Source organism: Lampris incognitus, chromosome 21, assembly GCF_029633865.1.
Source record: "Lampris incognitus isolate fLamInc1 chromosome 21, fLamInc1.hap2, whole genome shotgun sequence".
NCBI lineage: Eukaryota > Metazoa > Chordata > Actinopteri > Lampriformes > Lampridae > Lampris > Lampris incognitus.
In genome coordinates, this window is record NC_079231.1 from 22,329,465 (window position 1) to 22,355,320 (window position 25,856).

General features: G+C 50.1%; 1 protein-coding gene across 1 annotated transcript in view; it reads left to right on the forward strand.

The window, feature by feature from the left end:
• The first annotated feature begins 7,181 nt into the window (after window positions 1-7,181).
• The window catches only part of mgat5 (alpha-1,6-mannosylglycoprotein 6-beta-N-acetylglucosaminyltransferase), a 187,187-nt gene continuing 168,512 nt past the window's right edge, over window positions 7,182-25,856 (forward strand). Inside the window, exon 1 of the mRNA XM_056301107.1 lies at window positions 7,182-7,313. The gene's annotated coding sequence lies outside the window, so the exon portion shown is untranslated. The remainder of the gene's footprint in view (window positions 7,314-25,856) is intronic.

Below are 25,856 nucleotides of genomic sequence, written 5' to 3' on the forward strand. Positions count from 1 at the left end.
TCATAGCTGTCCTCTTTAGCTAGTTAGCGATCATAGCTTTCCTCTTTAGCTAGTTAGCTATCATAGCTTTCCTCTTTAGCTAGTTAGCTGGCCACCTTTCTTTTGGAAGAAATTACTCAACGGCTGTTTCCCCTCATTTTGCCTTCCCTCCCGTTCCTTTTCTTCTTTTCCTTTCTGGAACCCAGATTTCGTTTCTTTGGGGAAGACGTGACTCTGCGCTCGTGCTTGTACCAGCAGTCACTCACGACAGGACTAGATGGACGGCACTGAGAGACGCTCGTGAGGGGCGGACTAAACCATTTTGCACCTTTTGTAAGGGGTGAGAGAGGCCTCAGAGAGGGGTGAGAGAGGCCTCAGAGAGCCCCCACTATTTTCTTCAAGTCCCTGAACCGATGTATCGAGCCAGTTTTAACTGAAGTTAGGACACTAATTAGTTAGAAATAAACATTTGCAAACCAAAACAAACTTTTAATTCCAGGCTTCCCGACCCCCCCCTCTTTCTGGGCCCTGGTAGGTCTTCCCCCTTCCCCCAACTGCGACGCCGCTGTTCGTACGCAGCCAGTCTACGTCCACTCCTGCGGCTGTGCTAATGGTTGCGGCTAGCTAGACCGCTGGCCGCAGTCCATTGGTCTCCGATGCCGACGTGTTGAAAACTCGCGTGCGCGTGCTGACCACCGCCGCGTGAAGGGCTCGCGGCCAACCGACGCTCTGCGCGGATCACGTGATCGCCCCTTTAAACGGTGCGGCGGCGCGTTTAACCAGCGTCTCCAACACATCATTATGCACTGAAACCTGCTCTCCCATCCGGCAACGGAGGGGCTAAACTTCTCCAGCGCATCAAAACCCTTGAAAAAAAACCATTTCTTGTATTTGCAAGTGACTTATTGATCACGATAAATGTCGTTTTAACTTAGTGCCTTGGCGAGCGTCCGCGCGTATCCGCTGTCACACGTCACTTCCTGTAGAGTAAAGCCGTATGAACCAGGACGTCACAGACGTGCAGGGTGAGCAGCCGCCGTAGTGCAGAGGAGTTCAGCTGCGTGACGACTCTCGTATCGATTGATGTGATTGTATCTGTGAATGATTTCAGATCAGCTGTTTTCATGTGGCTTCCTTGTGATTTTTGAGCCATGATCCAAACGGAGTGTGTGTTTATGCTGGCGTTTAAATAATAAATCTATTTTCCCAGAGACGCAGCTGAAGCACTGTTATCTTTTCTTCTTCTTCTTCTTCTTCTTCTTCTTCTTCTTCTTCTTCTTCTTCTTCTTTTACCTGTGGGGTCTGACAGGACGACTTTCAGGCCCCTCCAGGATGAGCAGCAACGATCCATGTTGTGTTTACACCTGTGTCAATGGACAAGGAGAGAAAGAAAGAAAGAAAGCAAGAAAGAGAGAAAGCAAGAAAGAAAGAAAGAAAGAAAGCAAGAAAGAAAGAAAGAAAGCAAGAAAGAGAGAAAGCAAGAAATAAAGAAAGCAAGAAAGAAAGAAAGCAAGCAAGAAAGAAAGAAAGAAAGCAAGAAAGAGAGAAAGCAAGAAAGAGAGAAAGCAAGCAAGAAAGAAAGAAAGCAAGAAAGAAAGAAAGCAAGAAAGAAAGAAAGAAAGCAAGAAAGAAAGAAAGCAAGAAAGAAAGCAAGAAAGCAAGAAAGAAAGCAAGAAAGAAAGCAAGAAAGAAAGAAAGCAAGCAAGAAAGAAAGAAAGCAAGAAAGAAAGCAAGAAAGAAAGAAAGAAAGAAAGCAAGAAAGAAAGAAAGAAAGAAAGGAAAGAAAGAAAGAAAGAAAGCAAGCAAGAAAGAGAGAAAAAAGAAAGAAAGCAAGAAAGAAAGAAAGAAAGCAAGAAAGAAAGAAAGAAAGAAAGAAAGAAAGAAAGCAAGCAAGAAAGAGAGAAAAAAGAAAGAAGCAAAAAAGAAAAAGCAAGAAAAAAGCAAGAAAAAAGAAAAAGAAAGGAAAGAAAGAAAAAAGCAATTATAAAAGAAAAAGAAAAAGAAAGAAAAAAGCGAAACTCAAAAGAAAAAACAAAGCAAGAAAAAAAGAAACGAAAGCAAAAAAGTAAAGCGAAAGGAAGAAAAAAAGACAATTAGAAAGAAAGAAAAATAATGAAAAGTTAAAAGAAAAAAGAAAGAATGAAAGAAAAAGAAGAAAGAAACAAAAGAAAAATTAAAGACAAAGAAGAGAACGAAAAAAGAAAAATAGAAAGAAAGAAGGTGGAAAAAAAAGACCCCCCCCCCCCAGCTGACTCAGAGCTGTTCTCCCTCCCCTGTGATAACTGGGCACCGGTGTCTAAAGGGGCCCAGCACAGAAACAACAGACTGGACACTGACGCTGTTTGTATTCCATGGCTGCCAACTCCTCCAGTGTCTCATCACATGGGATCATCACGCACACTCCCGGGTCTTGAGTAAAGCAACAAACTGGACGACACCTGATAGTAGTCACTGGGATCCAGACTGGGTCTTTACATTGGGGATTAAGGTACATTAGGGATGCACCGACAGCTGATACCGGACTGGCACATCTCTAATCTGAATAGATTGCAGAGATCTACTCAAATATTAATATGACAAACCGATTTGCAAACACAACACAACGGTGAAGATGATCAGTTAGTCGTCATTACTCTTGTGTTGCTGAACTGGCAGCGTGTTGGGCCGCTGACCCTCAGCATTTAAAGATCAATTCATGGCCTCCTCGAGTGTTTTAAAGCATCTGTTGAAGGGTTATCCCGTTCCAGCCTCCCTGCTGAACATTTAAGCTAGTAGGTAACAGTCGACAAGGGTAACAGCAAAGTATTTACTGTGTCTTCCCATGGAGGGACTCAGTTGAGCGATGCCCGCCGTGCTCATTGACAATATAGTTGTGGTTTGTCACCTTAAGCGCACAAACCACATGTTGTTGTGGTTTGTTCTCCTAGTGGTTGTTTAGAGTCATAATGCTGTGACACGTGATGTCCAGGAAGTGCAGTAACCACTGAAAGATAACTTTATTCACTATACATACCGTCTGAGCATGGACTCCATGCACCTGCAGCGGCCTCACCCAGTACCGGTGTGGGAAGGTGGCGGCCTCACCCAGTACCGGTGTGGGAAGGTGGCGGCCTCACCCAGTACCGGTGTGGGAAGGAGGCGGCCTCACCCAGTACCAGTGTGGGAAGGTGGCGGCCTCACCCAGTACCGGTGTGGGATGGTGGCGGCCTCACCCAGTACCGGTGTGGGAAGGTGGCGGCCTCACCCAGTACCGGTGTGGGAAGGTGGCGGCCTCACCCAGTACCGGTGTGGGAAGGAGGCGGCCTCACCCAGTACCAGTGTGGGAAGGTGGCGGCCTCACCCAGTACCGGTGTGGGAAAGTGGCGGCCTCACCCAGTACCGGTGTGGGAAGGTGGCGGCCTCACCCAGTACCGGTGTGGGAAGGTGGCGGCCTCACCCAGTACCGGTGTGGGAAGGTGGCGGCCTCACCCAGTACCGGTGTGGGAAGGTGGCGGCCTCACCCAGTACCGGTGTGGGAAGGTGGCGGCCTCACCCAGTACCGGTGTGGGAAGGTGGCGGCCTCACCCAGTACCGGTGTGGGAAGGTGGCGGCCTCACCCAGTACCGGTGTGGGAAGGTGGCGGCCTTACCCAGTACCGGTGTGGGGAAGGTGGCAGCCTCACCCAGTACCAGTGTGGGAAAGTGGCGGCCTCACCCAGTACCGGTGTGGGAGGATGGCGGCCTCACCCAGTACCGGTGTGGGAAGGTGGCGGCCTCACCCAGTACCGGTGTGGGGAAGGTGGCAGCCTCACCCAGTACCAGTGTGGGAAAGTGGCAGCCTCACCCAGTACCGGTGTGGGAGGATGGCGGCCTCACCCAGTACCGTCCATGCAGTGTCTTTGTTCGTTTGATGGCCCGGAGAGCTGGCGCTGGGTCGGCTGGGAGAGCTTGTTCTGCTAAGTCCTGTGGGCCCAGGGACCACGGCCCTGCCTGGAGCAGCGTCCGAAGAGGAAACACCAAGGGAGGTCTGACAGGACGCGGGAGCGGGACAGGCTAAGCTAACTGCTAGCCCATGCAGACCGGCAGTTCCGACAGTCATCCTGTCTGGCGTTCCTTCTCCTGGACAGTGATGATTTCTTATTTTTTGGTGGTTTGATGTGGTCTTGTCGTTTATACATGTGTGTTTTTGTCTTTGTTGTGCACTGCTGTGGGCTGGGGTGGGGGGTGAAACAATATTTCGTTCAATTTGAAATGGCAAATAAAGTGTTCCTGCCTCGGGCGACTAGGTCGTGTATCGGTCTATTCCTTTGCCTACCAACACGGGGATCGCCGGTTCGATTCCCCTACAAACACAATTGGCCGTGTCTGCCGCCGCACTAGCGCCTCACTAGCGCCGCACTAGCGCCTCCTCTGGTCGGTCGGGGCTCCTGTTCAGGGAGGAAGAGGAACTGGGGGGGAATAGCGTGATCCTCCCACGCGCTACGTCCCCCTGGCGAAACTCCTCACTGTCAGGTGAAAAGAAGCGGCTGGCGACTCCACATGTATGGGAGGAGGCACGAGGTAGTCTGCAGCCCTCCCCGGGTCAGCAGAGGGGGTGGAGCAGCGACCGGGACGGCTCGGAAGAGTGGGGTAACTGGCCGGATACAATTAGGGCGAAAAAGGGGGGGGGACAATTCCGGAAAGAAAAAATAAAACGTGTTCCTGATGTGGTGGCCAGTGTTACAGAGAACTTGCAACAACAACAGCAAAAAGTCAACGAGACGAGGATCCTTCAAAACAGGACTTTTATTGACGAATCAACAAAGTGTGAGTCCGGTCTGCAGAGTGACTGAAAATCAGACAACAGCCTCCCTGTCTTTAGACCATTTACAGATCTAGTGAACAATCTACCGGTCAATGTCCTGCTGTTAATCAGGGTCCTTGTTGGATCAGGACATGTTGGACCCTCTCTATCGATGCCAGGATGACGTTAGGATGTCTTCAGTCATCGCCCTCTGACAGTCTAGACCAGTGTTTCTCAACCCAGTCCTCAAGGACCCCCTATCCTGCAGATTTTCTTTGCAACCCTGAATAGGTACCTGTTTGTAGTTATGTAACCAATCAGCAATGAATTTTGTCAGATGTTGCACACCTTGCATAATTAAGTGCTGCGAGAGGATTGGTCGAGTAAGTACAAGCAGGGCTACCTATGCAGGGTTACAATGAAAATCTGCAGGATAGGGGTTCCTTGAGGACTGGGTTGAGAAACACTGGTCTAATGGTTGTCTTGACATGCTGCTACTGTTTCCTGCGTAATAGTGGTCACCCTTACATGATGGAATGTCACTTGTCCTACTTTCGGGCATAAACACGTTTATCTTCTACTGACGTTATGTCCTGGTTATATGGCCTTGTGCTCCTTGCCACACTTGTTTGTCACTCCAGTCACATGAAATGACGGATACCCACATGTGTCCTTACCATACTACCGTACTGATTCCTGAAATGCTCCCTTATGGCTGCGCCAAACAATCACATTTTAAAAACGGGAAAGGGGTTTGAAAATAAACTCAAGAGGTTCCGGAGCCAACTTGGTATTTAAAAGCAGCTGCTGGTATCGTATCCCGAAAGCAGCATTTGCGTTTTCTGACCAGCAGATGTAAGCAAAGACAAAGGCTTTGCTCCACGTTTTGACACAACGCATGGGAAGGAAGTTAGGGACGGTCCTGTTTACAGCCAATTAGTTTTCTTGGTGTAGCCGAATTGGTGCGGAGTTCACAACAAATAGAGGAGGGCTAAAGGATTTTTCCTCTTCTTTTTTGTTTTTTGTTTTTTTTGTTTTTTACGAGTAACTGGAGTCGTTCATCTGGCCTGAAAATAGCAGTGATCTAAAATCCAACGGACTGAGTCACTACGCCCCCATCGATCAAATTAGCCAAACGTCAATCACGAAAGAATGGACGTTTCTGGAGCCAAGCCACTTGTTCTGGATTTCCGGTTTGACCATTTCTGTTAGAAATCAACATAGCTGGCGGGAAAACAAAACAAACATAACTAATCCAAGATGTTGTGTATCCGAGATGTTGTGTATGTGTGTTTACATTTTAGAATTGAAAATACGTATTTGCTGATACTTACATAGGGTAACCGGTTATTTTCTTGCCCGGTGCGGGATTCGATACGGTGTGTACTGCACCGCAAGGCGACATCACTAACCGCTCGGCTAAAGGGTCCGACCCGTTAGCTAGGGGCTAACGTGTCTTATTAGTAGTTTACAGTCGTCACCCTCCCCGGAAGCGCGCCCTCGCGCTTGTTCTTCCCGCGCTCCGAAGAGACTTCTGAGGATCTGCACACTTCCGGGTCCCACCGCTGCCACCAATGTAACCGGTTATTTTCTTGCCCGGTGCGGGATTCGATACGAGGTGTACTGCACCACAAGGCGACGTCACTAACCGCTCGGCTAAAGGGTCAGACCCGTTAGCTAGGGGCTAACGTGTCTTATTACTAGCTTACAATAGCATAGAACAGAACTGACTGTGCTCTGAAAGGCGCCCACAAATAAAATGTATTATTATTAATTTTTCATTATATACCAATAGTCAAGTTAAGCTTCATTTATAGAGCACATGGCAAAAACAGGGTAACAACATTAGTAGGAAACACACATTTGATGAAAAACATTTGAAAGCGATTAGCTTCAAGTTCTAATACTATAATACTTCACATTAAAACATCAGTATTTATATTTAAAACGTTAAAACATCATACTAACACACTATAATACTGTAAACTACTAATAAGACCCGTTAGTCCCTAGCTAACGGGTTTGACCCTTTAGCCGAGCGGTTAGTGACGTCGCCCTGTGGTGCAGTACACCCAGTATCGAATCCCGCACCAGGCAAGGAAATAACCGGTTATACTAAAACTGCTATACTACACCACTGGCATACTAATTCTATATTATATTACTAATATACTACACCAACATACTCTATTAATAGTATTATTATACGTCTTTGCTCATATCAAATGTGTATTACGATGTGTTTGAAGCGCGCTCTCGCCGCCTGACTACGACTGGCCGGCTGGAGGAGACGTTTTGCCATTCTTCGTTTTTTGCGGGGGGGTGTGAATTTGCAGACGGTCCCCGGGAGCCGTCACTCTGAGTGGGCAGCGGGAGGAGCGGCGCTACGGCTCGCCCCCCCCCCCCTTTCCCCGTCCCTCCAGTGTGTTCAACCGAGAGGCGGCTCGGACGTGCGAGAGAGGAGCCCCCGTTTCCTTACCGCGGTTGTCACCGTATCTTTTGGACTACCGGCCGAGGGAACAAACAAACAAACAAACAAACAAACAAACAGACAAACAGCCCGGAGGAGAAAGGTAAGCCTCCGCTCGGCGAGCTGTTAGGCGGCGGCGAGGAGGCGCGGATGTGCTTGTCGCTGCCCTGCCGCAGCGGCGGCGGCGGCGGCGGCGTCTTGTTTGGATCGGGCGGCTCGTCACTGCGGCGGCGGCGGCGGTGTGTGTGTCCGTCCGTGTGTGTGTGTGTGTGTGTGTGGTGGTCGACGGAGCTAGCCTCCTTCGCTCCGTACAATGAAGGCTTTCGGCTGTCGATAGTTAGCCGTGTTAGCCTGCTAGCTACAGTTAGACCACCGAGGTGGGGGGCAGAGAGGAGGAGGAGGAGGGGGGGGGTGTTTGATATGAACGGCAAGCCGGATCAAACGGGGCAGATATGGTTCGTCTTAAGACGGTACATGGGGGGGGGGGGGGGCAGGGCAGGTCGGGCTCGACGTGGAGAAGCGCGCCGGCAGAAGCCGACCCGCTGGTCCATTCCGAGTACAAGTGGGTCGCAGGTCGGCGGTCGCAGGTCGATGGGGGGGGGGCAGGTCGGGCTCGACGTGGAGAAGCGCTGGTCCATTCCGAGTACAGTGGGTCGGCGGTCGGTGGTCGCAGATCGGCGCGGCGCGGCGCGGCGTCAAACTCCGGCCAGCTGTCTGGTAAGACGGCAGGTTTCGCAGCCGCGTCGCTGGACCCCCGCAAGCCCGGTGTGCGCGTACGGCCACCGGCGCTGCCCACAAACTCCGGCGAGTTCGGCACCACTGGACCCGCAGCTGGGGGGGGGGGGCTACGCTGTGTGTAGTCCGGCGGAAGGTGCGCTTGCCGGTCTTGACCGGCGACCTTCGTCTCCTTCGCGGCGTGTTTTCGCACAGCGCCGCGAGTCGGACGCGAAAGACTGTCGCGTCTCCGCGCGTCGCCCGTCGGATCGTCGCTAGGAGCGGCGCGGGCTTGTCGCGTACACCCTGCGCGGAGGGAATTTAAAACGGGCTCCCCAAAGTGTTGCCCCGTAAACCCCCCCTCGCCTGCCCCTTGCGGACTTTGCAGGGGTTTTTCTCTTTTTTTAAGTGCCTCGCTTGAGGCCGTAAACGATGAGCTTTTGCAGGAATGCTCCCGTGCGTCCGGCTGGTCCTGCAAAGCCGGCGTTTCAACTCGAAATAGGCCAAGGTTGAAAGCCTCCTGTGTGGTGACGTTAGCACGCTTTGTGTCGACCTGTGTGTGTTGACGGTGCTCTGTAGAGGACGCTCTGGTGGATGTTGTCTTATTGTATTTGTAGAGCCCAGCGTCACACGTTGCGCATTTGCCTGATGGGGCTTTACGGCAACGCAGCATCCCTGTCCTCAGACCCTCGCATCAAGATGAGGAACGTCTCCCTAGGGAAAAACAACCCTTTTAACCAATAGGAAGAACCCTCCGGGGAGAGCACCGGAGGAGGGAGGGAGGGAGGGATCTCTCTCCCGAGACGGACAGCGGTGCCACGGGTGTTGTGTTGAAGTGTTGGGCTGGGTGAAGTTAAAGCACACGTGTTGTTGACCCAATCTGTCGCTTGGGCTCCCGATGGCTTCTCCCACACATCACCGGATCACGGTCTTGTGTCCCCCCCCCCCCGCCGCATCTGCACCATGAGTATTTTTTATGTAATGAGGTTATTGCATCTATACTCATCTGATTATACGAGATGCATCTGGAGTCGTTATCATCACGCAGGCTCCTAATGTAATAGTGTATTCACCCTGACCCCCCCTGTTAATGTCCCCTCTGGCTGCTTATGATGCTGGACGGTACACTATTGGCTACGCCGAGTGGAGTGGCTGTCCAGAGGTGAGCTGCCCACTGCCCCCCCCGGGCTTTATAAAGAGCTCTTTCAGCAGCCTTTTTTGCTGGAGGCCCCGGGGATTATAAATCTGGACGAAAAGGAGCTTTGCTCCGGTGGCATGCTCTGCTGGCAAGAAATCGTAGGGTGTGGAAGGGGGTGGGTGGTGGTGGTGGTGGTGGGGCAGGGTTGGGGGAGAGTCGAGGCAGCGGAGGGGGTGAGAAAGGAGAGATTGAGGATGGAGGGATCGGAGAGGAGTGGGCTGCAGCAGTGATGGATGCTGCTCGGGGAAGTGGAACACTTGGCCTCTGTGATGAACGGCCTCCCGCTCCATCAGCTTTCTGGACGGCGCGCACATACAGTACACACACACATACGCGTACTGAAACAAACAGATGCATCCTTTATCAGAGTCGTGTTTATTTGTTGTGTAGGTTTGCACCACGCGTGGAATTTGACTCCGGTTTCGTGGCCCCCTCGGTGTACTTAACACAGAATAACAACACGACAACACAACCATCTTCAGACCTATACACAAGGGTTGACTTATGCAGGCGAAATAGGAGGTGATGAGGGGCAGTGGTGCAGAGAATATATCAGAGATGCTGAAATAGATGTTAGCTAGTTAGTTACACACATGCCTGAGGCAGACGGACACGGCGGAGCGCACCAGTATACGCACAATGTACCTTACCTGTATGTGGTTAGCTAGCTTATGCACCGGAACAACTGCAAAATCAAAACTCGTCCTCCGAAATCGGAGGCAACGTTCTTTTTAAAAGTGTAAAAGCTTCCTGGCCACTGCACTGTGGAGAGGCTCCTTTCCATGGTGCGTTGCACACATTCACACACACACACACACAAACACACACTAACTTTTCCACAATCAGCCTCTTGTTAGAGATTTTCAAGGCACTTTCTTCTTATTAGGGCTGCAAAGTCTTGAACTGGAGCCGAACTGTTAGTCTGTGGCCCGGCTCACGGAGCCCGGGGGGTGGGGTGGGGGGGGGGCTCGGTAGTAAAGCTGCTCCAGCGCCGTCGGCTATCATGTGGAAAACTCAATGAAATAAAGGGGAAGGAATACTTGGAATCTTCCGGATGCCTTTCTATTAAACGTCAACAAAAGCCCCTCTCTACGGCATTCGGAGGGTTTTTTATTCAACGTCGGCTTTGTTTTGTCGAGGTACTGGCGAACAAATGAGTTTTCTCCCCTCGTACCTCGGCTCCCCCTCTGTTGTCCAATAGGACGGGAAGTCGTTCTTCCACTGCAGACACGGCAAACGGCAGAAGTTCCCAACGTGAGCCGTTCTCGTAAAAATGTTTGTCCTGAGCGTGCCCGAGATCGTTTCTCGCTGTTGACCTTTAGTGGCGCATGACTCACTTCCAGTTCCTGACGCTTTGTGCCATCCCGTCCACACGGGTACGATAAAGTGCCATGACTTTAACTTTCCAAAACTTGACAATGACTGGAAGGTGGTGCCGTGTGTGTGTTTCTACATGTGTCGCGTGCACGTGCGCGAGCGCTACGGCTGCGGTGCCACTCTGTGCCTGGGCATGCGGCCCAGTCTTGCCCCAGTGAATGCCCGGTGGCCAGATGGTGGTGCCCACGACCAGACACAGCCACACACATACACACAAATGCCAAAGCACACAAATGTGCTGTTGATGTGTTGACTGGCAGGGCAACTGTTAGTGAAGGCTGAGCGGTCAAAGAGCAGGAGCCCTGATCGTGTAGCGTTGCGGCTACAAGTGCCTGGAATACCGAGGCTGGAACGGAAAAGCTCGGGACTGTTGTGTGATGTGTGTTGTGTGTGTGCACTAGGGCTGCATGATATGGTCAAAGAAATCATATTGGCGATTATTTTTGACAGATATTAAGATTGCGATATGATTCCTGATGAGTGTTTTGCCACACATTTTACCTCTGTCAAAAAACTGCAGCTTCTGGGATCTGGATAGTGCACTTGGCCATATGCAGTTTCTCCTATATGTCAAGTAATATTTCAGTCCTAGGGTGGCACGGTGGCCCAGTGGATAGCGTGGTCGCCTCACGGCAAGAGGCCCTGGGTTCGAGCCCCGGGTCCCGGGGTAGTCCAGCTTTGGGGGTTGTTCCGGGTCGTCCTGTGTGTGGAGTTTGCATGTTCTCCCCGTGTCTGCGTGGGTTCCCCCGGGTTCTCCGGTTTCCTCCCACAGTCCAAAGACATGAAGGGCAGGTGAATCGGCCGTACTGAAATTGCCCGTGGGTGTGTGTGTGTGTGCGTCAGCCCTGTGTGATGTCCTGGCAGCCTGTCTAGGGTGTCTCTCCGCCTGCTGCCCAATGGCTGCTGGGATAGGCTCCAGCATCCCCGCGACCCTGAGAGCAGGATAAGCAGTTCGGGTAATGGATGGATGGCGGTTCAGTCCTAGTGTGCACGTGTATCTACTTGAACAGTTAGTCATTTTCAAGAGTTGTGTTGCCAGATCCTCAACACACTACCTCCAGTACCCCAGAGTCTTGTTGCACCACCGTGTCCCCCCCCCAAAAAGCAAACACAGAAGAAGCGCATCCATCGCTTGTCACATAAACACAGAGGAAACCAGGAGGTATATGGAATATGAACATGTCAGACCAGAGCCTGTGTGTGTGTGTGTTTGTGTGTGTGTGTGTGTGTGTGTGTGTGTCTATGTTGTGCCCACGTGTGGTTATGCGAAGGCGTGTTGGTTTTGTAACCTTAACCTAGCATGATACCAGTGAGTGTGTGCTCATTAGACATGCAGTTTGGGTCGTGATGGCCTCAGCTGGGTTCAGTTTATCCCAGAAGAGGTTGTGCCATCCCCCAAACACACCCTGTAGAAAGTCACAACATGTGGCTTTCAGGCTTCAACCCTTTGATATTTTGTACCGCTCTTGTATGCAAAGCAACTCACGGACTTGGAAAGGAGCTCGCTCATCAGTCATCAAATTAATAACAGGGCTGCAAAGTTCAGATGTGTTTCAGTGAGGTTTGAAAGGGTTGAAAATGATAGCAAAGAGCTGATAAAAACATGTTACAATTTCACATACCCATCTACTACTACTACTACTACTACTGCTACTACTGCTACTACTGCTACTACTGCTACTACTACTGCTGTTACTACTACTACTACTGCTACTGCTACTACTACTACTACTGCTACTACTACTACTGCTACTACTACTACTACTGCTGCTACTACTACTACTGCTACTACTACTACTGCTGTTACTACTACTACTACTACTGCTACTGCTACTACTACTACTACTGCTACTACTACTACTACTACTGCTACTACTACTACTGCTGCTACTACTGCTACTACTACTATTACTGCTGCTACTACTACTGCTGCTACTACTACTAATGCTACTGCTACTACTACTACTACTACTAATGCTACTACTACTACTACTGCTGCTACTACTCCTACTACTACTACTAATGCTACTACTACTACTACTGCTGCTACTACTACTGCTGCTACTACTCCTACTGCTACTACTACTACTACTACTAATGCTACTACTGCTACTGCTACTACTACTGCTACTACTATTACTACTACTGCTGCTACCTTCGGCTGCTCCCGTTAGGGGGCGCCACAGCGGATCCTCTTGTTTCCATTTCTTCCTGTCTTCTGCATCTTCCTCTGTCACTTCAGCCACCTGCATGTCCTCCCTCACCACATCCATAAACCTCCTCTTTGGCCTTCCTCTTCTCCTCTTCCCTGGCAGCTCCATATTCAGCATCCTTCTCCCAGTATACCCAGCATCTCTCCTCCACACATGTCCAAACCATCTCAATCTTGCCTCTCTTGCTTTGTCTCCAAACCGTCCAACCTGAGCTGTCCCTCTAATATACTCCTTCCTAATCCTGTCTTTCTTCGTCACTCCCAACGAAAATCTTATCATCTTCAACTCTGCTACCTCCAGCTCCACCTCCTGTCTTTTCGTCAGTACCCCCGTCTCCAAACCTTTACCAGTCATAGTGCCAACATTCAAAAGTTCTGACTCTCCCTTCCACACTCTACCCTTCCTCCTGTCCCGCTGCCTCTGGACATGCCTTCCCCCTCTCCTTCTCCTTCGCCCAACACTAGTATAGTTTCCACCGGCACCCTGCTGGCCTACAGTACCGGTGACGGTTGGTGGTAACCCGGGCCTCGACCGATCCAGTATGGAAATTTGATTTATGATCCCCACATTTGATTTGGCAAAGGTTTTACGCCGGATGGCCTTCCTCACGCAACCCTCCCCATTTATCCGGGCTTCGACCCAGCACTAATGATGCACTGGCTTGTGCATCCTCAGTGGCAGGGTTACAATTTCAAATACCATGTTAAATTAAAAAAAAAATTCTCCTAGCTCAAGCCCCTTGTGAGTTTCTCTCAGATGGTTTGAGTCACATACTTTGTGGCCAATTCTCCATTTCAGAAAGAAGGCAGAACATCAAAAATCTTTCTTGGACTCGGAACAGCAGTGCTTTGTATCGATGACGGTCTGTCTTTATTGATTGGATTGGATAGGCTGAGGGCAGAGTGAGCTAACTGCACTAAACTTAATGCTTACTGCAAAGATAAATCCTACCGTAGGGTGCAGAATATACGATTCCTGCCACAAAATTAATTGCAAGGTGAGATAGGAGGATTCATACCATAAAATGTCAAGTAAGACAAAAACCATCCCTCAGCGTAGCCTAATTGATTTGATTGAATTTGACTTTTTTTTTTATCCCCTAAGTTTGTTGATGGTGCACAGGGAATATTAAGTAGATTTCCCTCCCCATCAGCAGCAGTTTGTCATGTTCACCTTTCATTTCTATCTCACCCCCCCTGTTTAGGGTAAAAATGACCCTAGTCCATAACGTTTCTCTCCTTAGCTTGCATTGTCCAGGTTCCGTAGTATTTCTAGCTACTTGTCCCTCACCCTGTCCTGCTTGACGAGGGAACAGAGGTAATATTGAGTACTAGCCAGAATGACAATGAAGCTATCATAGTAACCATGGCTTCGTCTGCTGTGGGAAACGGGCGGCGATGTCCTTACACTTGGATGTTTCGCTGAGTGAAAGAGATGAACTGAGACTTGTGAAAGGGAGGTTATGAAATCGATTAGAATATTTCAGTTTGGTATGTGTCGCTGCCCGACTGGTACTGCACTAAAAGAGCAAAAGTGCTTACTGCAATATGTGTAGAATTGTACAAAATCTTTTTTTCTTTCCAGATGATTCTAGGCAGACCCCCCCCCCGGCCCCTCGCCCAATCGATCTACCCAGTTGTGCATCTGCCTGCTTTGTTTCCATTTTTCGTCAGTGTGATGAAAAACTGTCAAAAACCTGTTTGCTTGCCCCCTGGTTAAAATAAAATAAGTGTAGCAAAGCTGAGGTAACCCACTGTGCAGTGGTGGCCATTGGCATTGTTCTTAATGTTGCCCCTTGTGTACTTGCCCCAAGATCAGCCATCTCAACTAACATAGGCGATGGCATGTTGCAGCAGGGTACGTTGTCCGGAAGATGTGAAGTGACATATTTATGGGCAAAATCCTGAGTTCAAGGGTGTAGATGGCGGTGCGGCAAGCTCACGTTTGCGGCACCCTCACCCAGTAGTGTCCATGCAGTGTCTTTGTCCACGTCTGCGTCTAAGTTTGTCTTCGTTTGATGGCTGGGAGAGCTGGCGCTGGATCGGCAGGGAGAGCTTGGTCTGCTGTGTCCGGTGGGCCCAGGGACCACGGCCCTGCCCGGAGCTGGGCCTGAAGAGGACGCGCCGAGGGCGGCCTGACAGGACGCGGAAGCGGGGCAGGCTAAGCTAACTGCTAGCCCATGCAGACCGGCGGTTCCGACAGTCATGCTGGCTGGCGTTTGCTTTCTTGAACAGTGGATTTTCTTCTTTTTTGTCTTGGATATTTTGGATATATAGTATGTGTGTTTTTGTAGTTTTGTAGTTTGTTTGTGGTTTGGATGTGTGTTGTTGTCTTTGCGTCGCACTGCTGTGGGCTGGGGGGGAAACCGTATTTCGTTTCAGTTCATTTACGCAAGTGCATGAAACGAAACGACAAATAAATGCTGCCGATTCCTGAAGATGCAGTGCGCCGAAAGAGAAACTTAAAACAACATTGTGAACACACAGCCAGGCCACCCTCAGGCCTGGCTGTGTGGTTTTGTTTTCTGGAAGGACCGTGATGTTCGGCGTGTTTTGTTTTTACCTACTGAGAGAAATGCTGAGCCAGTTGATTCTGTGAAAACAGTCAAGAGTTCAGTGCCTCTCACCGCCGTGTGATGAGGAAGCCTTGGTTTACAGAAGTGTTTCCCAACCCAGTCCTCGAGGACCCCCTATCCTGCAGATTTTCTTTGCAACCCTGAATAGGTACCTGTTTGTAGTTATTCAACTAATCAGCAATGAGTTATGTCAGATGTTGCACACCTTGCATCATTAAGTGCTGTGAGATGGTTGGTTGAGTAAGTACAAACAGGGCTACCTATGCAGGGTTACAATGGAAATCTGCAGGATAGGGGGTCCTTGAGGACTGGGTTGGGAAACGCTGGTTTACAGGCACGTTGGCAGTTAAGCTCTGCAGGAGCACGCCATGGCTCAGTCTGATCTCCTCTTGTAAGGCCATGGCTCAGTCTGATCTCCTCTTGTAAGGCCATGGCCGCAGTCTATCGGTTTGATGCTTCATCTGCTCGTGTTGTTCCACACTTTGATTGGACGAGGCTGAACGCGTGGCTGGCTAATTGCACTTTACGCTCGTGTGTAAAGCAAATACAGGTTACTGATTTGTAGGCCGTCTTCCTTTATGTTCTTTGTACATTAACGCTCGGCACTTCAGAGACGACTCCCTCGTTTTATTATGCAGATGTATGTTGTGTATGTGAACATACCGTGGCCTTTGTTTATCGTGAATAATTGAAAGCTACAGCAGATTCACACTACCGGTGTACAATGTGCTGTAGCTCATCCGTGAAGATTTCCGGCTCGTTTAAAAGTACAAAGCTTTCCATAAAAGCGGTAACCTTGGGCGTCGGGGTAGCGTAGCGGTCTATTCCGCTGCCCGCCAACACGGGGATCGCCGGTTCGAATTCCCGTGTTATCTCCGGCTTGGCCGTGTCTGCGGGTGGGAAGTTAGATGTGGGTGTGTCCTGGTCGCTGCACTAGCGCCTCCTCTGGTCGGTCGGAGTGCCTGTTCATGTTCGAGGTGGGGGGGAATAACGTGATCCTCCCACACACTACATCCCCCCCCCCTGGTGAAACTCCTCACTGTCAGGTGAAAAGAAGCGGCTGGCGACTCCACGTGTATGGGAGGAGGCATGTGGTAGTCTGCAGCCCTCCCCGGGTCGGCAGAGGGGGTGGGGCAGCAGCCAGGACCGCTCAGAAGAGTGGGGTAATTGGCCAAGTACATCCATCCATCCATTATCTGAACCGCTTATGCTGCTCTCAGGGTCGCGGAGATGCTGGAGCCTATCCCAGCAGTCATTGGACGACAGGCGGGGACACACCCTGGACAGGCTGCCAGGCCATCACACAGGACCCACACACATTCATATACCTAGGGGCAATTTCTTACGGCCGATTCACCTGACCTACATGTGTTTGGACTGGGAGGAAACCGGAGCCCCTGAAGGAAACCCACGCAGACACGGTGAGAACATGCAAATTCCACACAGAGGACGACCCGGGGCGACGACCCCCCCAAGGTTGGACTACCCCGGGGCTCAAACCCAGAACCTTCATGCTGTGAGGCGACCGCGCTAACCACTGCGCCTCCATGCCGTCCTGGCCAAGTACAATTGAGCAGAGAAAAGTGGGGGGGGGGGATTAGAAGGAACAACAACCTTTGGAGCTTGGCGGTTCACTGACATCTGTCAGTACTGCTTGGTAACATAGAGAGATTCCTCGTCTCATAGTGCAGCCGACAGTGGGCTATAATTAAACCCTGCTTTCCCTCCGAACTTAACGGCTTCTGCACACGTTTTTTCCGCCGGCTCGTCCTCCGTCACATCCATCCCTCTCCGCCGCTGACTTCTAGGCGGGGATGCTTTCACATAACCCCGAGCAGTACAGGACCTTTTAGACGGGCAGTCTTTTAGAGTGCTAAATTAAATGCAAAACGGGGGCCTAGCCCAATCTATGTTGTCAGTGGGGCTCCAGGACTCGCGGCAGTGCCTCGGCCCTACCTACCACATGAAGGCTGCTTCTTTGTTTTGGGTCTGAGTTAAATCCTTTGTCTTTAGTTTTAGAAGCCTATTATGTACTCTGTCCCCCCTCGTTGTCCCCCCCTCCCCTCCCACCGCTTCCCTCTGTGAAATTATCCAGAGAGCTTTGTAAGCTAATGAGCGCTTACATAATGTGAGTGGTGTCGCCTGCGGGAGTGCAGTATGTGACAGGTAGACAGTTTTACTCGTGTTCTGAGGCTGCAGAGTATTGCACGGTGTCTGCTCGCCGGCTCTGGCGGAGGAAGGACTTCCCCTTCTCGCCACACAGGTTACCCAAGGCTGCAGAACGGTGCTTTTGCACATGTTAGGTCAAACGTAGTCACGGGCGATATGGCCAAATCTGCATATTGCAGTACTTTTAGAGTTTTGGGCGGCACGTTGGTCCAGTGGTTAGCGCTGTCACCTCAGAGCAAGGAGGTCCTGGGTTCGAACCCCCGGGGTTGTCCAACCTTGGGGGTCACCCCAGCTTGTCCTCTGTGTGGAGATTGCATGTTCTCCCCGTGTCTGCGGTGGGTTTTCTCCTGGTGTCCCGTCCCCCCCCCCCCATCAAAAGAAACACGCAGGTTAGGGTTAACTGTCCTGTGCCCCTGAGCAAGGCAGTGGGAAAAGAACTGGAGCTGGTCCCCGGGCGCAGCATGAAGGCGGCGGCACACTGCTCCTAGCTACACAGATCAAAGCTGGGATGGGTTAATGAATTTCCTCATGGGGATTAATGAAGAAAACTTAATTTTAATTTTTTTTATTTTTAAGGTGTGTATTGTGATAATTTAAAAAAAAAAATTGTGATGTCGATACCCAGTGTGAAAGCTTATTTTTTGGCTGAGATTATAAAGAACATTCCAGAGAAGTATGTTATATTGTGTGGAAAAAAAATTTGATCATGCATCATCAATTATTTGATTGTTATGCTCAATTATGTATAATGAATTTATATAACAATTTATATAATTCATTATTTATTTGTAATTCATATCATTTATAATTAATTCATATAATTTATAATAATAATTTATATCATTTATTATTTATAATTCATATAATTTATAATCAATTTATATCATTTATAATAATTATTATTATCAATTAATATTCTATTATCTCATTATCAATGAGATGCTTTCATTGACTAGATTTTCCTCAGACAACCTTTCCACCACACCTTGCTGTGTGCACATCTGTGTTGTCCCCATCACACCTTTGACGGCAGGTGGTGCGCCGGGTGGGGAGCGGGGAGGAGGAGGGGGGGGGGCATGTGTAAACTGTAAACACAGTGCAGTTTACATCAGGATTTACTATTTAGAGACGGTCCGGTGATAATGAAGAAAGGAAAAAACAAACAAACAAAGGGGATCTGGGTCGTGGCTCTGTGGGCTTGGCCCCGCCGGGTCGGACCCAGAGGTTGCAGCGGCCGCTGAGCTGGTGTTTGTGCACAAAGTGTAGGATAAGTTTGCCAGGTTCAAAGTCGGTTCACTGTGGTGAGGTGCTGATTGTCGCTCGCTGTCATCGCAGTTGACGGGGGGGGGGGGGGAAGGCTGTCACATGCCCACGTTACATAACGGGCAAATACTGAATAGCGCTGAGGGAAAACTCACAATGCACTCCTTGTGGAGACGCATGCAGCATCTCGCCCGAGTGGCGGAATCTGCTGTGCCCCAGTGAAAAGACGGCAATGGCCTGAATTCCCCCCCTGGGGAAGTTGCTGTGCAAACTGGGTGTTGCAGGATGTTGACACAGGTATCGCAGAACCGTGGAGCAACACAACTTGCACAGTATAAATCTTGGCAGTGGACTCCTTGGATTCAACAAGGGCACACTGTCCTTGATGCAAAGCAGCGCCTCGCGTAGCACCCCTGGTGCCGTGCATATGGTCAGCTCCTCGGCCTAGCTGAAATATGGAGGTTTGGCTTGCGTATCCGGGTGGTTGAACTGAATATTTCCCGATGAAGTAATAATGTAAGCCTGTTCTCGTTTGGTCGTGAAAGCTGCACTTTTAACAGCGGGGTCGAAGTGGTTGAACTGGTAGAGTTTTCTGTTGTGTCGGTCTCGTTTCATCGCTTTTGGCTGGAGGTATTTTGTCATAAAGTGTAATGTTGACAAATCATTGCTGTCATTGGAATGACAAAAAGGTGTATTATATTCACATGGATTGTAATTTATACGCTCTGTGATAGCCTGGCGGCCTGTCCAGGGTGTCTCCCCGCCTGCCACCCAGTGACCGCTGGGATAGGCTCCAGCATCCCGTGACCCCTATCGGGATAAGCGGCTTGGATAATGCATGTATATGTGTGTGATTTATACTTCATATACATTTTTGGGCACCACGGTGGCCCATTGGGTAGCGCTGTTGCCTCACAGCATAAGGTCCTGGGTTCGAGCCCCAGGGTAGTCCAACCTTGGGGGTCGTCCCGGGTCGTCCTCTGTGTGGAGTTAGCATGTTCTCCCCGTATCTGTGTGGGTTTCCTCCGGGGGCTCCGGATTCCTCCCACAGTCCAAAGACATGTAGGTCAGGTGATCCAGCCATACTAAATTGTCCCTAGGTGTGTGTGTTAGTGTGTGTGTGTGTCGGCCCTGTGATGGACTGGCGGCCTGTCCAGGGTGTCTCCCCGCCTGCCGCCCAACGACTGCTGGAAATGGGCTCCAGCATCCCCGTGACCCCGAGAAAGCAGGATAAGCGGTTCAGATAATTGATGGATGGATGCGTGTTAGGGTTAATACTGCTGTCTGTGCCCCTGAGCAAGGCATGGCAAGACCAACTGGAGTTGGTCCCCGGGCGCTGCACGCTGGCTGCCCACTGCTGCTAGCTACACAGCTAGGATGGGTTAGATCCATCCATCCATCCATCCATTATCCAAACCGCTTATCCTGCTCTCAGGGTCCTGGGGATGCTGGAGCCTATCCCAGCAGTCATTGGGCGGCAGGTGGGGAGACACCCTGGACAGGCCGCCAGTCCATCACAGAGGACGACCCGGGACGACCCCCGAGGTCGGGCTACTCTGGGGCTCGAACCCAGGACCTTCTTGCTGTGAGGCGACTGCGCTAACCACCGCGCCACCGCGCCGCCCCCGGATGGGTTAAATGCAGAGCATAATTCCCCCATGGGAATCAGTAAAGTATCTCAAAATCAAAATTAAAAAAAGAAATCAAAATATACGTGCAGTTTTCCTATACGTGCAGTTTGTGACGGCAGACATCGGGTGCATGTATGAGATCTTGCTGGGGTGGGTTCATGGCAGTTTCCTCCCTTTCAGTGATGCACACAAAGAAAAGCTACATCAGCGCTAACCGCTAACCCCTGCAGAGCATCATCAGCCTGCTAATGTGTGCGAGTTATAAGCCCGGTCCGTGAGTTGCTCGGCATCGGAAAAAAAAACCCACCCCGACAGTAAAGGAAGCTGCCCGCTCCCGTATGTTCTCCGTCGTCTTGGTCGTCTGGGGTTTTCTGCACCTGCTTCACTAGAAATCCCCTGCACCGTGTTCCCCCTCGTCAGGATCAACTGCTGCATATGGCTCGTCCATGTAGTGGAAAATCTGCTTCTCCTTCATGCCAACAGTAAAGCAGCCTGCCTGAGTAAATCGCACAACAATTAACCCCGCTATGCGGCATAAACACGAAATGGCTCGAGAGAGAGTTCAATTTTTTCATGAAAAATATATATTTTTTTCCCTCAACCATAAAAGAATCAATATGGCCCATCTATAGCAGCTCACAATTGTCAAACTTCAATTTCATAACCAAAGCAACATGGTTTTGGGGGGGGTTGTAATGGTTTCAGCCCGCCAATGACTCCATTAACATGGATCTCAGTGCCGGTCGCAGTTTAGAGGAAGTTCTAAACTCGGTTCGAGGAGAATGCCTGTCCCAGACCATCGTGGTGGCTTTTGATATCTCTTACGAGTCCCATTCACACCGGGAAGGGAGTCGGGCTGTTAGTGCCGCCTGTTAGTTTGGAGGCTTAATGAATAATTAAGAGGCGGAGCTTGTGTGAAGGAGCCCATTAAGATGCGGAGCCACTCTGGTCTCCATGGCAGCGGGGCCATATCATCAGTATCATGTCTCCATTAGCGGGGCAACGGGTGAGCTAATGGGCCGGGGCTGAGACTGTACACCGGTGCTGGCATCAGAGCGGATGCCCGATGAAAGGCCCTGGACTTCCTGGTTTTCACACGCCGGGCCCACATCAGTCATGCACTTTAACTTTCGGATGGAGACAAGTCGACCAGTAAAAGAAAAGGGGCAGGCTGACACAGACCTAGAGGACTGTCTCCAGGTTTATAAGCGCCTTTGACCGTGGTGATTTTCCTCGCTGGAAGCTGGTAGTTTTTAATTGTGTGTAAAATAGGTTAGAGCTGGGGTCACTTTGAAGGGACGGTGCGTATAACGATGGCGCTCTGTTGCAAGAGCACACGGACATTTTGTACCCCACCGGGACAACTTTATCACACCTGTCACGGGGTTATTCAGGCCATGTGCCGTTACCAGCAGCCTAAAGCCTCCTACAGACTGTGTGATTTTAGCAGTCCTATAAGGTTATTGCAAGCCTCACTGTGCGATAATACACTCGGGGACGAGCGGCTCAGTGGTGCAGTGGTTATTGCGGTCGCCTCACAGCAAGAAGGTCGAGCCCCGGGGTAGTCCAACCTCGGGGGTCGTCCCAGGGTCGTCCTCTGTGTGGAGCTTGCATGTTCTCCCTGTGTCTGTGTGGGTTTCCTCCCCGCAACCCTGAGAGCAGGATAAGCGGTTCGGATAATGGATGGATGGAAACTTGGGTACGACATCAAGTTCGATGTAGTATGTAGACTGTACGACAGCACCTACAGAATCGCAGGCTACGACGCAAGTCTATAAAAAAGTCCTCAGCGGGCATGCTGCATCAGCGTGCGTAATCATTCTACATCGCCGGTAGGGCAGCATGACGCCAAGCAGGGATCGAGTCTCGTTTTAGCTTGTTGAGTCCATCGCATTTGGGTCACAGATGCTAACAGTCTGTTTGTTCGTGTTTAGCGCCAGCACAGATTGTGCGTGGCGTCGATCAGTGTGTCATTTCCTGCTGCGTTTCTGTTGGTTGATTGGTACACGTAGGTCGTAGCAGCAGTCACATTGTGGGATGGCCATCCTACATTTCTGACACTGTCGAGACTTTTGTCCCGGGTCGTCTTCAGGACCGTAATAACGGCCATCTTTGAACCTGTCTCACTGTGCGGCGTAGGACCACCGTTTTGGAGCCACGACCGAAGACGTCTGTAGGAGGCTTTAAAATAACCTTGCTGTGAGAAAACGCAAAGGTCTGCGACGGTCCGTGTTTGTCGAGGGCTAAAATGGACACTGTTCCAAAGCTGATCCATAATTGATAGGCAGCCTCCACAAAAGTGGCCTTTGAGCATACTTCGTCACTTTCATCATTGTTTATGCAACAGGCTCTTAGTGAACTTTATTCCAGGTCACTAGGATGAGCTGTCTTTTAGACCCAGAGAGAAGCAGTGGAATTCATCCAGACCTTCCCTCCTCCTGCTTCCCCCTTATGGAATATTCACCTGACTGCACTCTGCGGACATGTTGGGTTCCCAATCGCAGATGCAAAGGAAATGGACGGAGTCTACCTGACTCGGCCATCTGGCCTACTCTGCACCATGCAGCCCATTGGAGACCAAAGACCTTTTGCTGCGGAGGTATTACAGGCCCCACATGAGATGATGATGTTGACATGATGCCAGATGATTGTTCACTCTCTAAATCCCCGTATCAATACCGTAATCTTATCGGCGGACTGCACGCAACGGGGGGGGGGGGGGACTAGACACGTGATGGCTCCAAGTTAAAGAGGAAGAACACTTCATTGTAAGGATTCGTATTGAATTTCTTTTGTCTAGGATGGTACCGTCAGTACCGGTAAAGATCATTTACCTTTATTTGTTAAAGCTGGAAACAAGACACAAGGATGATGTAGCTCATACCATGCTCCACCGACGCTGAGTGAAAATTATTGTAATGGATTTATCGTAGAATATACTAAGCCATTATGACAACGATATCAAATAACTTTATATATATATATATATGAATTACCACCCGTTTTCTCTCCAATTGTACTTGGCCAATTACCCCACTCTTCCGAACCGTTCCGGTCGCTGCTCCAACCTCTTTGCCGATCCGGGGAGGGCTGCAGACTACCACATGCCTCCTCCGATACACGTGGAGTCGCCAGCCGCTTCTTTTCACCTGACAGTGAGGAGTTTCACCAGGGGGAGGTAGCACGTGGGAGGATCACGCTAGTCCCCCCCCCCCCAAACAGGTGCCCTGACCGACCAGAGGAGGCGCTAGTGCAGTGACCAGGACACATACCCACATCAAGCTTCCCGCCCGCAGACACGACCAATTGTGTCTATAGGGACGCCCGACCAAGCCGGAGGTAACACAAGGACTCGAACCGGCGATCCCCGTGTTGGTAGGCAACAGAATAGACCGCCACGTCGCCCGGATGCCGAAGAACTTCTATTTTTAACGGTACGATGAATTCAGCCATATATTTGGTTATCCCGGTGCAGAATACAATATATGAGAATAATAGGATTTTAGGATGATAATGTGCAGTTCACACAAATTTTCCCTCCATCCAAATAATGTTTATGCAGTGCTTAAAAATGACTGCAATCTCTACTAAATGGAATAAAAAAAACAGTGTTAAGTTGGAAACTGTTATCATAAAAAAGACAACATAATATTGTCACTATCGTTATCGTCGAGTATTGTTGGTGTCTCGGTAGTTTCGAAAAATACTGCAGCTGTTTTGTAAGCAAAAAACCATCTGACCCAAATTGCGGTCTTTCCCTTTTTTATCTCGAGAATAGAAAAATGACACGATCATTTTTGCGTGCTTAGCGAGCCCCGCAGACCCCGGGGGCTGTGAAACCTATTAAAAGCCCAGTGTATAATTTCATGGGCGAGACATGGGCATCGCTGAGAAGATCACATCACATCGCATCAGATCAGATCAGATCAGATAAAACTTTAATGATCCCTGCGGGGAAATAAGGTCATTGCTGCTGCGGAGAGTTAAGATAGAGATAAGAAGACAGACGGAACCAGAAGAGAGGATAATTGCAGGCTGTATCTTCCAATTTGATTAAAAACGGGCGGGTAAATGCAACGCAGATGTACAGGTGTGCGTTGCCAGCTATTCCCCATACTGGAGAACGAACCGCACAATGTGCAAATTTGCATTGTACCTTTTCCCATTCATGTGTAATTTCACTTTTTGCATGTACATGAAAATTAAAATTAAAATTGTTGCGGCACAGTGGTTAGCGCGGTCACCTCACAGCAAGAAGGTCCTGGGTTCGAGCCCCGGGGTAGTCCAACCTTGGGGGTCGTCCCGGGTCGAGATGAGCCCCAAGGTACAGAGTTTGCATGTTCTCCCCATGTCTGCGTGGGTTTCCTCCCACAGTCCAAAGACATGTAGGTCAGGTGAATCGGCCGTACTAAATTGTCCCTAGGTGTGAATGTGTGGGCCCTGTGATGGACTGGTGGCCTGTCCAGGGTGTCTCCCCGCCCGCCGCCCAATGACTGCTGGGATAGGCTCCAGCATCCCGCGACCCCGGTCGGGATAAGCGGCTTGGATCATGGATGGATGGTTATCAATCATTACCTTTCTTATTCACACCACATTCATATTTGTTGCACACATAAAGAAGGCTCTCTAGGACGATGCATGGCTTGTGTCCAAAAGACAAAAGCTGTTAGAAGTCATAGAAGATCATGGTGCGTATCTTGACGCTGGCCTTGAGTTGGGACAAACAGTGGGGCTTTTTTTTTTTTTGGTCAGCCTCTGGCAGATCTTCGAAAACATCGGCCAGTACAGACAGAACTACAAATAGCGCTTCTGGACTGACACTGAGTGGCTTTCTGCCCTTAGGGAAGGACATTACCCTCCGCCGTGGCTAGGGGAGTGGTCATTTCTTCCAGGCCTAGATGATTGAATTGCCTTCCTCCCTCATCGCTTCCTGAACCTGTGGGGTTCTGTGTGCTGGTACCAGTCTCCCAGCAATGAAAAATCCATTCAGCAGCTTGTTACGTTATCATCTAGGGTTGCAAGGTATTGTATATTCTGCAACCTAAGCCTGCTGTCAACACACAGGTTTTTGTCAGGCCAGTGCTGGTGAGAGCCAGGAGGCTCGCTGCCAGACAAATTATGTTCCTGAATTAGAAACCGGCGAGTAACCGAGGGGAGATAAAGCCTCGGCTGGGTGGGAGGGGGGGGGTCGCTGCAGTGCCTAATTCTTCAAAGATTAGCAGGCACATCAGCACCCAGGATTGGAAGGCTTCCAGTTGAAGCAGCTCCGGTCTATGACAGATTTCGGGGGTGAATACGTAAGGCGTGGCAAGTCGAGAAAGCGGAGCTCAACCTCCATTCTCTGATCGTCCTCGAGGGCAAAAAAAACAAAAACAAAACTTGTCGGCGTTCAGTGCAGTTTTTTTGGCCGGTGTGCTCTTGGTAGTTTAAGGCTGCTGTATTTCTCTCTGACGAACAGCCCTGAAGCCTCTCGTTCTCGTTGGTGCTCCAGCAAGCGAGGCCTGCC